The following is a 15,382-nucleotide window of genomic DNA, read 5'->3' on the forward strand; positions in this document are numbered from 1 at the left end:
CATATGGTATTTTTCTTTCATTGCCTGGCTAATTTCACTAAGCATAATTCTCTCTAGTTCCATCCATGTTGTGGCAAATGGTAGAAGTTTCTTCTTCCTTTCTGCTACATAGTATTCCATTGTGTAAATGTACCACAGTGTTTTAACCCTCTCATCTACAGATGAGCACTTAGGCTGTTTCCAGCACTTGGCTATTGTAAACAGGGCTGCTATGAACATAGGGGTGCATAGGTTCTTTTGAGTTGTTGTTTCAGGATTCTTTGGATATAATCCTAGCAATGGAATTGCTGGTTCAAAAGGCAGTTCCACTTTTAGTTTTTTGAGGAAATTCCATACTGTTTTCCACAGTGGCTGCACCAGTCTGCATTCCCACCAACAGTGCAGTAGGGTTCCCGTTTCTCCACATCCTCGCCAGCTCTTGTTGTTTGTTGATTTGCTGATGATGGCCATTCTGACTGGTGTAAAGTGGTATCTCATTGTGGTTTTTACTTGCATCTCTCTGATGGCTAATGATGTTGAGCAATCTCTCATATGCCTATGGACCCTCTGTATGTCCTCTTTGGAGAATTGTTTGTTCAGATCCTTTGCGCGTTTTTTAATTGGGTTGTCTGTCCTCTTGGTGTTGAGTTGTATAAGTTCTTTATATATTTTGGAGATCAATCCCTTGTCTGAGGTATCATTGGCAAATATATTTTCCCATATGGTTGGTTCCCTTTTCATCTTGCTGATGTTTTACTTTGCTGAGCAGAAACTCTTTAGTTTGATGTAGTCCCATTTGTTTATTCTTTCCTTTATTTCCCTCTTTTTAATGAAGAAATTAAAAAGTCATTGATTTAGAAATCATAAAAAGAATTAAAGTATCTTCTTTGAAAATAGAGGATTCAGCCATGTTTATGACAGCCTAACAAAATGTTCTAGTTCTTTCCTTCTGACCTGGACTCCTCTGATTGCTATTCAATTATCTCATAGACAGAAGTGGTCCATGGCTGAGAAGACCTATGAGGGCAGCCCTTTGGTTGTTGAGTGGTGATGTGGGTAGTTCACATCTTGCCACAGACAATCACTGGGTGGGTAGACATCGCTCCCTTCAATCAGCATGAAACCCCTGGGTTTCCAATACACTAGGACTAAGACAGGCAGGACAATATGCAGATCCCTTTCAAAGGTGAGGAATATCCCCCTACATATTTTTGACAAATATTGTGATTCAAAGTTGCATTGAAATCTTATTTTTCAGGAACACTTTAGCTCCTGTAATTTAATTTAACATATGTTGATAGAGTTCCATCATGCTGCAGGCATTGATGAATAAAGCCAGGTTTCTGTTACCTCTAAGAACGTCATGGTCTAGGTGGAGGGCAGAGATGTCAACAGACTGACCTCACACAGTGTGTGGAGCAAACATCTGTGTGGTTCACCTGCCCAGCAGTCTCTTCTTCTTGTTCTAGAAGAGCACCTCAATTTAACTTTAAGGAATTACTGTTCCCTGTGGCTTTGACCAGGTATTTCAAGTGGGGCTCATCCCACCTTCCTCTCCCAGTTCCAATGTGGCCCTTACTGGGCCAAAGTGAGCAGTGCCTTCCTTAGACCACAGTGGTTGCTTACGTGATGGACTGTAACCCAACAAGGTGGGGCCAAGCTTGGACCTCTGCTGGAACTAATGGGAGTGAAGCACCCATTTCTACTAACATTGCTGGAGTGAGTTCAGTGGTATCCCCCCAGAAAATATGTCCATCTGAAACCTCAGAATGTCACCTTATTTGTAATAGGGTCTTTGCAAATACAGCTAAGGGATGGGAGACTTGAGATAAGATTATTCTAGATTAGTGTGGGCCCTAAAGCCAATAACCAGTGTCTTTATAAAAGACAGAAAAGGAAAAGGCACAAACACCCAGAGAGGACAGTAATGTGACAATGGAGACAGAGTTATGCAGCCACAAGCCTAGGAATGCCAAGAACTGCTGGCAGCCACCAAAGACTAGGAGGGAGGAATCTAAAGGATTATCCCTCAGAGCCTCCAAGAGGAGCCAACCCTGCCACCACATTCGTTTTAGACTTCTGGCTCCACAATTGTGGAAGAATAAATTTCTATTGTTTCAGGCCACACAGTGTGTGGTAACTTGTTAAAGCAGCCCTAGGAAATGAATGCAGTTGCTAAGCTGACAGTAAGCAAGTCCACAGCGGCTGGTGGCCATCTTCCCATCATGTGGCAGAAACCTAAGGATAAAGCCAGAACACAAGAAAGCCAAACCCAAAGCTGGAACAAGACACATTCCTGCTGACTTCATTTTAAAATGTGAAACTAAACCTACCTGAAGTCAGATGCACTCCTAGATTTCTTAAGTTTCTGAACTCCAAATTCCCTCACTGGCTTAAGTTTAAGTCCTCACTGAGACAGAGAAATAAATGCTTTCATAGCTGAACATGTGTACAAAGTGATGTCATTCAAGAAAAGAGCTCAACTAATGCTATCAAGGGAATCCAGGAAGGCTTCTCTAGGGAGGTATCTTTAATGCTGGGTGTTAAAGAATGAAAATTGCTCCAGACACTGGGGATGCATTAGAAAATGCTCAGGTCATAAAATGCAGCACAGATCACAATGAGTGAGAGGAGAAGAAAGGAAAGGTAAGAAATTAGGCTGTTTAAAGAGCATTGTCTCTTTGCCCTCCCAGCACCTGGGGCTGTTACATACTGTAAAAAGGAATAATACATGCTTTGTGGCATAGTGAAAACTCAATTAGATGGTACACGTAAAGTTAGCACACTAATAAATATTAGGTTCCTCTCCTTTCAATGAATTATCTGAGAAGAATCTGAGAGAGAGACAGAGAGAGAGAGGAAGAGAGAGAGAGAGAGAGAGAGGAAAAGAGAGAGAGAGAGAGAGAGAGAGAGAGAGAGAGAGAGAGAGAGAGAGAGAGAGAAAAGGCAGCCTCCATCTTCCATTGAAGCTTTATTGAGAATTTGGCCAAATTTTCACATTTAACAAAATGTGGTATATGTTAGAGTTCATAAAAGTAGTTAGGTCAGATAATAATTTTACCAAAGTCTCAAATCACCCAGTTCTATGACCTTTGACTATGTGGATCCAGAAGTGTTTGCAAAATCCCTGTTGTATTATGACAACATGCAAATGTTCATAAAACATCATAATGATTAGTGAGGCTTCAAACTGAATCAGTAACATGAGAGTAAAACAGGAACAAGAAATATGGTTTAAGAGGAAAATGTTTAGACCTATAAACAAGAACACTAAATTTCAGGGCCACCTAGAACTCAAGAAAAATAGCAATAAAAATCTTTAAATGGTTTTCTTTAAAAAAAAAAAAAAAAAGGTAACGACAAACTGGGAGATATCTCTCTAGATCTTTCTTGCTGAAGCATTAGATGGAGTAAATTTTGACAGGAAGTAACTCATTTAATTTCCCATGCCTAAATCATCCTTTTAGGGGAGTTACATAGTCATCTGAGACACAACCATGCCAGTCTAAGTGGTCCAACACATACTCTGCTATTGGTCACATATCTCAGAGTTTTGTTCCAATGGCTTAGATCCTTGTAGTATCAAGTCACCTCATTCTCCCAGGCCTGGGACTTTAAAAAAAATTTAAATCTCACCTGAGGATATATTTATTGATTTCAGAGAAAGGGAGAAGAGAAAGAGAAATATTCATGTGAGAGTTGCCTCCCATACACAACCTGACTGGCTCTGAACCTGCAATCCAGGTATGTGCCCTGACTGGGAATTGAACCTACAACCTTTATCTTTACAGGATGACACTCCAACCAACTAACTCACATTCATCTTTTGCTTACATCTTGCCCATATAATCCAGTTTCTAAACATTATCGCCTTAAAATCTCAGTCATATCATGCCACTCTCCAAATCAAATCCCTTCATAGGCTTTCAGTTGCTTGAGAATAAAATCTAACCTTCCTACCACAACCCATGAAACTAGTCAATCAACTGCTCTGCATGTCATATGCTGCCACCCTCTCCCTGGCTGGTTTCTATCCACACTGGCTTCCCAGCTGTCTCTCAAATACACCATACTCATGCATTTGCTTCTGTCTTTAAAAGGCATGACTTATACTTATTAGCTTAAATTTATAATTATTAACTTGTTTATTTGTTTTCTTTTCAAATGCATCTCCTCACTAGGATCTAAGCCCCTTGAAGCCAGAGACCAGATCTCAGCATCTAACAGAGTTCTAGGAACTTTACATGGACCCTAATCACTTGCTAAATGAGTCATGAATTAACAAGCTGTCCAGAGCCTGAAGTCATAAGTTTAAATATCAGAAGTCCTATCACTTTAGGACATCTTATAGTCATGAATGACATCACACTCTTATATACCAGGAACATTCGAAACCAGTTGAAAGAGGAATATGTAATACATTCAGTATATTTACTTAGGTTCTGATTTGGCAGCCACACTACTTCTCAGACCTGGCAGAGCTCTGCCCCTTAACTCAGCTTTGCACCACCGGAAATGCAGATCCACTGTCTGGTTATGGTTCTCAGAATCAAGTTTAGCAATCTGGGCATCAAACTTGCTGTCATCTTTTTACACTACTGATACTGTTTTCCAACTTAAACCTGGCTCTGAACTCTGATTTCCTGGATCTCCCTCTTTCCCATGTAACTTCTTGTTGTAGATCCAGCTATGGCCCCATTCCCATGTCTCTTAAACATCAGCAGGTGGTCTCTGATGCTCAATCCTTACCCTGAGCAGGCTCCTACCTGCTTCCACAGAACACTCTCATGTGGACTTCTAGCCTGACCATCTACCTCTCTCTTCCTCCAAACTACCTGATGCCCTATCACCCAGATATATTTACTTGCCATGTGTTTATTTATTCTCTCATTGAACAAACATTTTTAGAGCATCTTCTGGACCTTGCAACTGTAGTACTACACAAAGATTAAACAGGTTCTAGCACTATTCCAATGTGTATATGTGGGAAGGTCCCCAAAACAACAAGAAACTCTTGAGACACTACCCGGGTATCCTGCAATTCAACTTAATGCAGACACTATCTAACTAGAGATAACATCAGATTCCACAGGTTGATGACTCAGTCTTATAAGACTGCATACCTACCCAACACTTCAGATGCCAATCGCAAGCCCAGGTTATCACCTGTGCTGCTGACTGACCAGCTATAGATTAAGGGTTCCGAGGACCCTCTCCTTGGACTTCAGATACCAGTAGTAAGTTCAGGTTGTTATCTGTACTTCTGACTGACTGACTATAGTTTAGAGGTTTCAACAACCTCCTTTTGGATATAATCAATTTGTTAGAGTAGCTTACAAAACTCAGAGAAACATTTAATTTGCTAGATTATTGGCTTATTATACAAGGATATAACTCAGTAATAGCCAGATGGAAGAGATGCACTGGGCAAGGTATGTGGGAAGGGGCATGGGGCTTCCATGCCCTTGCCAGGTGTGTCAGTCTCCCCAGATTTATATGTGTTCACCAACCCGAAAACTCTCGGAGCCCCTCCTTTTTAATGGAGGTTTCATTACATAGGCGTGATTGATGAACTCATTGGCCATTGGCAGTTGGTTCAACTCCTAGCTCCTCTTTCCTCACTGGAGGTTTGGGATGGAGCTGAAAATCCCAACCCTCTAATCATGGTTGGCTGTTAACCAGACCCCATACTTAAGTGCTTTCCAAATGTTGCTTATTAACATAACAAAAGGCACCTTTATTGCTCTCATCACTTAGGAAATACCAAGGGATTTAGGAGCCCTGGATGGTGTGGCTCAGTGGATTGAGCACCTGCATGCAACCTGTGAATCCAAAGGGTCCCTGGTTGGATCCTTGTCAGGGCACATGCCTGGGTTGTGGGCCAGGTCCCCAGTTGGGGGTGCTCAAGAGGCAACCACACATTGATGTCACTCTCTTTGTCCCTCCCTTCCCCTCTCTCTAAAAATAAATAATAAGCCAGGAGCTGTGGACAAAGATCAAATACATGTGAGAAATATATTTTCGGTCATCTGAATAACCAAAAGTAATTTTCTAGAAGTCACAAAGATAAACAAGGCATACTTCCCAATCCCGGAGAAAGAGAAAATTAAAATACAACGTGGTACAATATCTGCAAAGTGACAGATATCTTCTCATCTTCTACTCTGTCTTGACAAACTTTAGTTAGGCTTCTCTCCTTCCTACATGCCCCTGAACTCTGTCTGCCCCCAAATCTGAGCAAGCACTGAAAAATGGATTTGTCCCTTATTAGCATCCCTCGGGAATCTGCTGACCACAGCAAGACACTTTCCTGTCAGACCGTACCGGTCCTTTCCCCTTTGCCTACCCAAACTTTCCTTTAAAAGCATCTATTAAGCTTTTGTTCACCCCTCTTGAACACATAAAAGAAAAGCATTTTTTCTTTAATTTTGTGATGCTTGTGGATTTCTGAGTTTGCAGTGTTCTCTCTATTGCAATAGTCTTTCTTCTGAGCAGTCTCTCTTATGTAAGTCTGGATTCGTTTTTATGTGACAGAACACACAAAGGAGAAAATTAACTGAGGTTTCTCTGGGAGGAGAAGAGGGTGGAGATCAGAAAAGGCTTCCTGGAAATACAGTAGTCTCTCACTATATTGCTGTTCACTTATCGCGACCTCACTGTACCACGGGATTTTTAAAAATGTTATATTTTATTATTTATCATGGATTTTTCGCTATATCACGGGATTTTGTGGTACTGTACACGTATGTTGTTAAAGTTACGTAGGTTTAAAAGTGTATAATAAATGTAAGATTCCTACTTCGCGGGGGGGTCTGGAACATAATACCCGCGATAAGTGAGGGAATACTGTAATCTAAGAACAAGAAGGACAAGGAAATGTTAACCAGACCAAAATGGGGGACTGGTGGGAATTCCAGGATAAAAGGTGGCATCAGTGAATCTCTTGCCATGTGGCAGTAAGTTCAGGTTATCACCTACTACCATGTCTGAGCCATGCTCTGCATGGCTAAATGGAGTTCTTCACCCCACCTGCACTTGGCCTCCCCAAACAGCTGCACCTGGTGAGCTTCCTCAGTCCATATCCATCCCTCTGTGTGTGCCACACATATTCACATACATGCCTTTCCCTTCAAATATGTGCCCTTCCCTCAGCATGCCATGAGCACCTCAATAGAACTCTGATATCTTCAAAACACCCAAGGGGTCAAGTTGATGGGACAGATCCAGGCCCTCTCTTGCCATTTTTCATGGGCTCCTGGTCCAAGGTATCTCACACTGTGGGTTTAGGTTGAATTCCCTTAGCCTTGAGATAGCAGACTAAAAGAACACAAGAAAAGTTAAAGAAGAGAAGCTTAACTGGAAATTATACAAGGATGGGAATCAGGTCTGAGTCATCCAGCTCCTTACCCCTAACTTCCTAGAATGGGGCTCAACACACAGTAGGTGCTCAAATATTTGTTGAAGGAAATGTCACATCAGCTCCCACAAATATTCAATAGCTCCATCTAACTTAGGAGTTATTTCTTCTGGCAATAACATTAAGTATCATTTTGAAGGGGAACACAGTGGTTGCCCTCCATGACCTCAAACACAAAAGGCTAGCAATGTACTCTATGCATCCCTCTTTCCCTTAACAGCCTCTTATGTGCATGTCAGCCATGATACTTGATGCGAATGTGGCCCCAGAGTCACATGGCCCTGAGTACTGCCTTTGAAGTGTGTCTGAACTGCTACAAGAGGCATTATTTTTTTTCACTGCTACAACTACCAGAAGATATGTTTAAATCATTACTTAAATTTCTTTCCTGAGAAAACCTCTTCCCGGAGCTGTTAACAAGAAACAAAATGTGCTGACTTGAGTTTCACTTTCTCTCCCTTCCCCTGCTTCCTCTTGTAGGGCCCCCAATGAATCACAAAATGGCTCTAGTCAGGTAACATTAAAATAAGCCAAGAAAGAAGCCCAGTATCTGTCAAACATGCAGATGTTGGAGAACAAAGACTGTACAGCAGTTTTGCTGAGCCACATAACCCTTGAAATAATTGGCACCTCTTTCAATAAGCTTTTCATCTTATAGACTTCTGATTGTACTCTTTCTGAGCCAATTATTTTTCAAGGAAACTATAATTATTGTTTAGTTGATGAGTTGTGAAGTAATAAACCAGGAAAACACACTAATTTTCAGGCCAACTCTTTTTGGACGTACAAAAATGACATAGTAAATAGATTCTGATGTTGCTTTGTTTCTGCAGAAGGAAGGGTGTTTTATATTATGTTCTCCCAATACAGAAAAGTACAGATTGCACCACAAAGGTCCCATCTAGTTCTGGAGTTTCCAAACAGAATGGCTTTAGCAAGGAAATGACTTTGGAAAGGGAAATAAAAGAATGCACTTTCTTTGGGGCTAGGCACAGGATGAGAAGTGCACTCTTGTCATGACTCAGGTGTTCAGTTGTAAGGCAAGCACAGAGCACCTGGAGAGGACAAGGGGAAACAGGGCTGGCTAGCGTGGGGACAGAGCTGATCCCACAGGACAAACTGGGTATCCAAGACCTCAAATCTATTTCAAGGACCAAAACAAATGTGGGGTTTATTCAGACAGAACTCCATAAATCAGAGCTCAATCCAGCAGTTATAGTTGGTGTTATAAGCTAAATTATGTCCTCCAAATATTCGTATGTTAAAGTCCTAATTCCCAGTAATTCGGAATGCTATCTTATTTTTATTACAGATATAATTAATTAAGGGTCAGAGAAGGAAAACTCTGACTCCAAAAAACCTCCGCTGCCTTGCGGCATACCTCTTCAGGGGAAAGGCTAAGGGAGTAAACCCCGACAGAAAATCCGGAGCCGGAGTCCCTAAGGCGGTTTGACGTTGTAGTCAACACCGGCAACTCCTGCGGCGCACCTGAAGCCAAGCTGTATTGACTCCGTCTTTCCCTTGGACCCTTCAGCTGCGAAGAGAGGGGGGGTCTGCTGCATGGGCAACAGCAGACCCTCCATATCACCCTGCCCAGGCTCTGTAGCTTCAGCTTCACTGGAGAGGACACTCCAGCATCATTGCAAGATGTCGATTCAACACGAGAGGAGACAGATACCATGTCACTCCCGAGTCGAACTGCACAGCCATTCTCGGCAGTGCAGATAGACTCTTAAGAAGCTACACCATCGTCTCTCGAGACGGACGGCTGCCGACGACGAATTAATTAAGGGTCATTACAGATGTGATTAAGATGAGGTCATCTTTTTGAGGAAGTCGCGGTTGGAGGTGCTGCTCGTGTAGTTCAGCTCCCTTCTGCTCCTGACTCACCGCTGTTCGCTCTCGCTGAGGAACAAGTCGGTCAGGAAGCCGTGCCGCAGCAATGGCTTTTAAAGATACCGGAAAGACACCCGTGGAACCAGAGGTGGCGATTCACTGAATTAGAATTACTCTAACCAGCCGGAATGTCAAGTCTCTGGAGAAGGTGTGTGCTGACTTGATCAGAGGCGCAAAGGAAAAGAACCTCAAAGTGAAAGGACCAGTTCGGATGCCTACCAAGACTCTGAAAATCACTACAAGAAAAACTCCCTGTGGGGAGGGTTCTAAGACTTGGGATCGATTTCAGATGAGGATCCACAAGCGGCTCATTGACTTGCACAGCCCTTCTGAGATTGTTAAGCAGATTACTTCCATCAGTATTGAGCCGGGCGTCGAGGTTGAAGTCACCATTGCAGATGCTTAAATCAACCTTTTTAATAAATTGACTATCAGTTGTTAAAAAAAAAAAAAAAAAAAAAAAGATGAGGTCATACTTATCTTATATGAGATATAGGATTAGGGTGGACCCTAATAAAAAGGAGAAATTTGGATATAGACATATAGACACCCCCCCACACACACACACACACTCACACACATACAACAGGGACAACGCCATGTAAAGATGAAGGCAGAGACTGGGATGATGCTTCTATATGCCAAGGAATATCAACAATTGCCAGCAAACCAGCAAACCAGCAAACCCCAGAGCCAGGGGAGAGGCCAGGAGTAGATTCCTCTTTACAGCCCTCAGAAGGAAACAACCCTGCAAACATCTTGATCTTGAACTTCTAGCATCCAGAATAGATTTATGTTGCTTAAGCCACCCAGTTTGTTTTACTCCATTACAGCAGTCCTCGGAAACTAATACATTTGGCAATGAGAGTTAGGTAACAGGAAAAAATAACTCAAAACAGGGACCACACTGTTGACAGATCCTAGCCCTTTCTAAGCATTTGCATGGGAATCTCTGAGAAACTCAAAGCATCACCTGAGACTAAATGCTCTTATTCTAGAGAAATAACACTAAATGAAGTGAGAACTCTAAAGACCACAAAGACAGGGCCAGACTCCAGCACATATTAGGGGCTCAACAGATAGGCAGGGCTCTGCTCAGTGGCCTCATGCATAGTCAGACCTCAACAGCTGTGTGACATATAGGCAGAGGAACAGAGACCTCCACCAGTCAGGGAGAAGAGTTGACTGGGGAGAGTCAGTATCACGTCCCAAGCCTTGGAGGCCATAGTCTGAGGCAGAGCTTAGGCCTGCGATCCAGAGTGTGAGATCTAGGGTAGGACAGCATTGCAAGTTTGTAGTAACCTATAAAGGGCTCAGAGATTACCCTGGGACTACCAGTACAGGGTCCATCATGGTAAAATCATTCCAGAGCCCAGAAACTTGTAGGCTGAGGTTGGGGACAAACTCCTGGCCCTGACTCTGACTCAGAAACTGAACAAAATTGAAACTGCTTCCAAGGGCATGTGTAATGCTGGGTGAGAGTGATCAGGAAGAGCAAGAGTTAACACTGTAAGGAGTCATACACTGTCTATAAGTGGACATATCTGAATAGCCATTAGTAGATCAAGAAAAACGAATCATCACAAACAATATATATCATACATGTTAAACATTTCACAAATACACAAAACACTACAAAGCTGGCATCAGATTCTGTATTCAATTTTTGGTGCTGCCTCTTTTTCTCAAATATCAATGTTTCTCCTGAAGTTACCAAAATTGATTTCATTCATATCACATGGTATACTCCATTTGAGCTTGAGATACACAACTGCCATCCTCCATTGCTTTGTGCCAGGCCTTGTTGTTACATGAACTGAAGGATGTCCTGTCTTAGGCACAGTGTTCTTGGGCAATGCCTCTAAATGATGCCTTCATTAAGGCAATGATCACATCCATGTATAATTGTTTGCTTTCATCTCTGCATCCTCTGATACACAGGTGCCTGCTAGAAGGCAGAGGCCACAATCATCCTCTGCATCCTGAAGGCCTAACATAGGTGGGATGTGACCCATGGGCGGTGCACAATAAATGCTGGCTGAATCAGAGCAAACACTTAGTGAGCCACTACTGACTAGCATTTATTAATTCATGCATTCAACTAGGTGCCAACACTATTCTATGTAGCATTTTAGTCATGCTAAAAAAAAAAAAAATATATAGCAATCGGATTGGTCACTACTGAGAGGTACAAAGCAAGTTTCAGGAATGAGTATTGGCTGACTTTAATTAAGCACTTATGTAGGCCTCGCTCTGCCTTCTTATTTTCTCAGTGAGCAAACTGGATACAGGCTCGGGCAATAAGACTACTTCTGAGCCGCCACTGGTGAGGATGGGCTCCTAACACAGTACTATGAGTCAGCAGTTGTCAAGCATTTACCATGAGCCATACACTGATGTGACGATTTCATTTCATTCTTATACAGTTGTTAGCCCCATTCTATAGACAAGAAAATTAGCACACAACAAGATTAAGTAATTACCAAAATTCTCATAGCCAGGATATGACATATGTAGAACTCAAACACAGCTGTTAAGAAGCTCTTAACCATTCCACAGCAATATTTGGCCTGAGGGATTAAGGGAGGGATGGACCTACAGATTACAGGCTTTGGTGTTTTCCAGTAATTTCTTTTTAAATTTCAATTCTAAGTGTTTTAACAACATGCAAGGTTCTGGAGGTTCCCATGAAGGTTACATATTAGCAAAGAAAATACATAAGCCATTGTTGAAAACATCTCTGACTTTCAATTCCCAGAGCCTGACCTATAGGCTCATGATACCAACACAACCAGGAACTTGGTAACAATGGCCATTCAAAGGAAGTTCATGAAGTACCTGTTATGTGCCAGATACTCTACTGCATATTGGGGGTAGGGAGGTCCTTCCACTGAGAAAAACAAATTATGGTGGAAGACATCTACAGAGAAATGGGCATTATAATCAGAGTGTCCAGTAGTGCCACATCTCAGAGACTTATGGGAGCACATCACTAAGGATAAGGCAAGATACCCGACGCTTGTCCTGATCTCAACTGTTTTAAGTGGCAACTGAATGAACAGACCCAAATACAGCTCTCAGGTGACACAATAAGTTGTTTTGGCAACCAGGGATGACAAGAATAAGACATAGGGTAGAATACCTACCACAGTGGTTGTGAAGAACTTAATAAGGAGAACAGAGTGGTTAGGTGGTCAGGAGCCACTCATAATTCTCCTCTCTGATCTTTCAGGCAGAATATGACTAAATATAACAAGTCAAGCAAAGACCTCTGGCTACTTATCCCACATACCTGGTAGTACGTCTATGACCCTCATAATAATGCACAGCTTTGCGACTCACTGGGAAAATATTTTCATATTTCCCCCATCCTTTTCACTAGTAATACCTGATAATCAAATAGTACATTGGAGTTTACAAAGAACATTCACAAGTATTGTATCATTTGATGATCACTGAGCAGAAGCCTCCCATTTAGCAGACAAGGAAATTAATCCTTAAAGTCTCATACTTGAAGAAGAGGGATTTAAAGAAGTTTTTGACTCCAAGACACATTCCACTGCGTGGAATTGTCATTGTTAAACACTTAATGACAGCCTTAGAATTGTACCTTTGAAAGCATTTATTGAATGTTGTTTGCTGTTTTACATTAACAGCAGCTATTGCTACTTAGCTGTTCCTAAGTCCTAATTATTAAGAAAGGTGAGGGTGAAGAACAGCTTTGAAATGCCGTTCTGTTTGATCAGGTTCTGCAGTAACTGTTAAAAACATAAACACTTTCTCTGGATCCCTATAAAGCTTCTGCAGGGTCCTTGTACTCACAGTTCCAGTTTGCAATTTCCTCAGCCCTCCTTTGAAGTTATTCATGCCAATTACCTGGTGTTAATATTAATTAAATATAATTTGCAACTTGAAATGCAGTGTTATCAATTGGAACTCAGCTGTAGAAATATAAAATAAAATTTTCAATTGAGCTAAAATGTTTCCTTTCATTTGTAGTATTTTACAACATTAATACTTCTGTCAAATTGATTTTTTGCCTGCTGGAAATCATTTTTCCAAAGCGCTGAAGATCTGAAGAAAAAAGCTGCTCTTAATGTATTCTTTTCTCTGCCGTTGAAAATACTTTGTTTTAATCTTGAAATGAATCCATTTCAGATAGCAGAAACCAGGTTCTTGTTTATACCCCAAGAGAAAAAAAATGCTTTCTTTTTAAAACAATACTGAGATAGTTTAAAAATATGATCAGTGGGCACTTTTCAATTGTATAAACAGGAATGAATTTTCCTTACATTATAGTTTGACCCTTGCCAAAAATAAATCACTATTAAATGTTTAGGCAAGTGTCAGTCATTTCATATACAAAAATAAATCAATCAATTAAACTGGTCTGTTGCACTAACATTTCAAACAGATTGTGCCAATGCAATGACCTCTGGTCCCTTCCCACTCTGAGATTTTAAGATTCTGAACAAAAGTCAGACAATAGTCAGAAGCTCCCGGCACTTGTAAATTAGGGGGGGAAGCCACATAGGGTAACAGATTTGACAGAATCAGGTCTATTCTGCCCCCTATAATGTATGTGATGATGACTTCCAAGCCTGTCATCAATAAACCACTCGTAAATGTAGGGCTGATTAAAGGAGGTGTGTTGCGACACTGCAAATCCACAGTGAAAAAAATATTATGCTTTCACAAATTTCTTTTATCTTCAAAGATAAAACTTTAGCTTCCTTGCCCCTTATAATAATAGTGGTAGCACTAACATTTATTATCCAGTCTTCTTTTTTAAAATAACATAATAAAGGAAGACAAAGAAGTAAAAGGACCTGTCTAAAGATTCCAGGAAGTCATTTCTTGAGTCACAAGCTACGAGCCCCAGAGCTTATGATGGAAAAGCATGAGCCTATATTATCAACCTCTTTATTATAATATCAATGAAAACATCATACCAGATAATTAAAACAAAACAGAAATATTGAACTATGATTCTAACAACAGAGGGTGTGTAAGATGAGTGATAGCTAAGTCTTAAGAACCCGCAGCAATGAACCTATTTCCTTCCCTCAAGCCAAAAGACACCAAAGGGATAAATAAAGATATATTAGGCCAGAAATGACTCTCTGGATGTCTATAAATTTCCAGGTGTCATCAAAAAGCACAGAATCTTTTAATTACACAAGCAGGGGATCTGAACACTGTATAGGACATGTCCACTGCGATCCTAATGGGAAGCTCTTGACTACCCAGGATCCTGGGAAAATCAGATACTAGGATCCCACCACCTAATCCAGTTTGAAGCCCTGAATTATCCATTTGATAACCCCTTCTATCCAAGTAGTCAGAACAGGGAGACTAGAACTCTGTAACACTCAAAAGGAACTTCAAAACTGGTTATATTATGGGTTTCTCCATTAACCGAATTCTGTCTACTTAACACCCCTCTTATCTTTATTGCTAACCTATTAACCTTCTGGTCTACCTCCCATCCCTGTCACTGGAAATTATCTCCCAAGTACATCTTTCTTCACTATTACCTGCTAATTGGTATTAAAGTGTATCTCTCAACAAGATATGCTGATATCTTAACCCCAGTACCTCGGCATGTGACCTTATACAAAAATAGGTCTACCACAGATGTAATTAGTTAATATGAGGTCATGCTAGAGTCAAATGGGCCTTTAATCAACATGACTGGCATCCTTACAAGAAAAGAATACATAAGGGAGAAAATAGAAATGTGATAAGAAAAGCAGATATTAGAGTGATGCATTTACCAGCCAATGAATACCAAGGACTACTAGCAAACACCAGAAGCTATAAGAGGCAAGGAATAATTCTACCCTACACATTTCAGAAGCAGCGTGGCCCTGCTGACACTTTGATTTCCAGTTTGTAGCCTCCAGAACTGTGAGACAATACATTTATGTTGGTTGTGGTATTTTGTTATGGCAGCACCAGAAAACTAATACACTGCCTCTCAAGGACACTGCTTGATTCTCTGTCACTGTACCACACACATATTCAGCTAACCCCGCTCATAAAAGTTCCTGTTCTCTTATGAAAATCTGCTCAGTGTCCTAGAATTTT

The 15,382-nt window shown here is 41.1% G+C and overlaps 1 protein-coding gene and 1 pseudogene across 1 annotated transcript in view; one reads left to right on the plus strand and one right to left on the minus strand.

Moving 5' to 3' along the window:
- Nucleotides 1–15,382, minus strand: part of GRM8 (glutamate metabotropic receptor 8) — an 837,366-nt gene that overhangs the window by 649,256 nt on the left and 172,728 nt on the right. The window lies entirely within an intron of this gene.
- LOC150002070 (small ribosomal subunit protein uS10 pseudogene) lies at nucleotides 9,218–9,729 on the plus strand (annotated as a pseudogene).

Source organism: Furipterus horrens, unplaced genomic scaffold (genome assembly GCF_987537825.1).
Source record: "Furipterus horrens unplaced genomic scaffold, mFurHor1.1.pri manual_scaffold_9, whole genome shotgun sequence".
Classification (NCBI taxonomy): Eukaryota; Metazoa; Chordata; class Mammalia; order Chiroptera; family Furipteridae; genus Furipterus; species Furipterus horrens.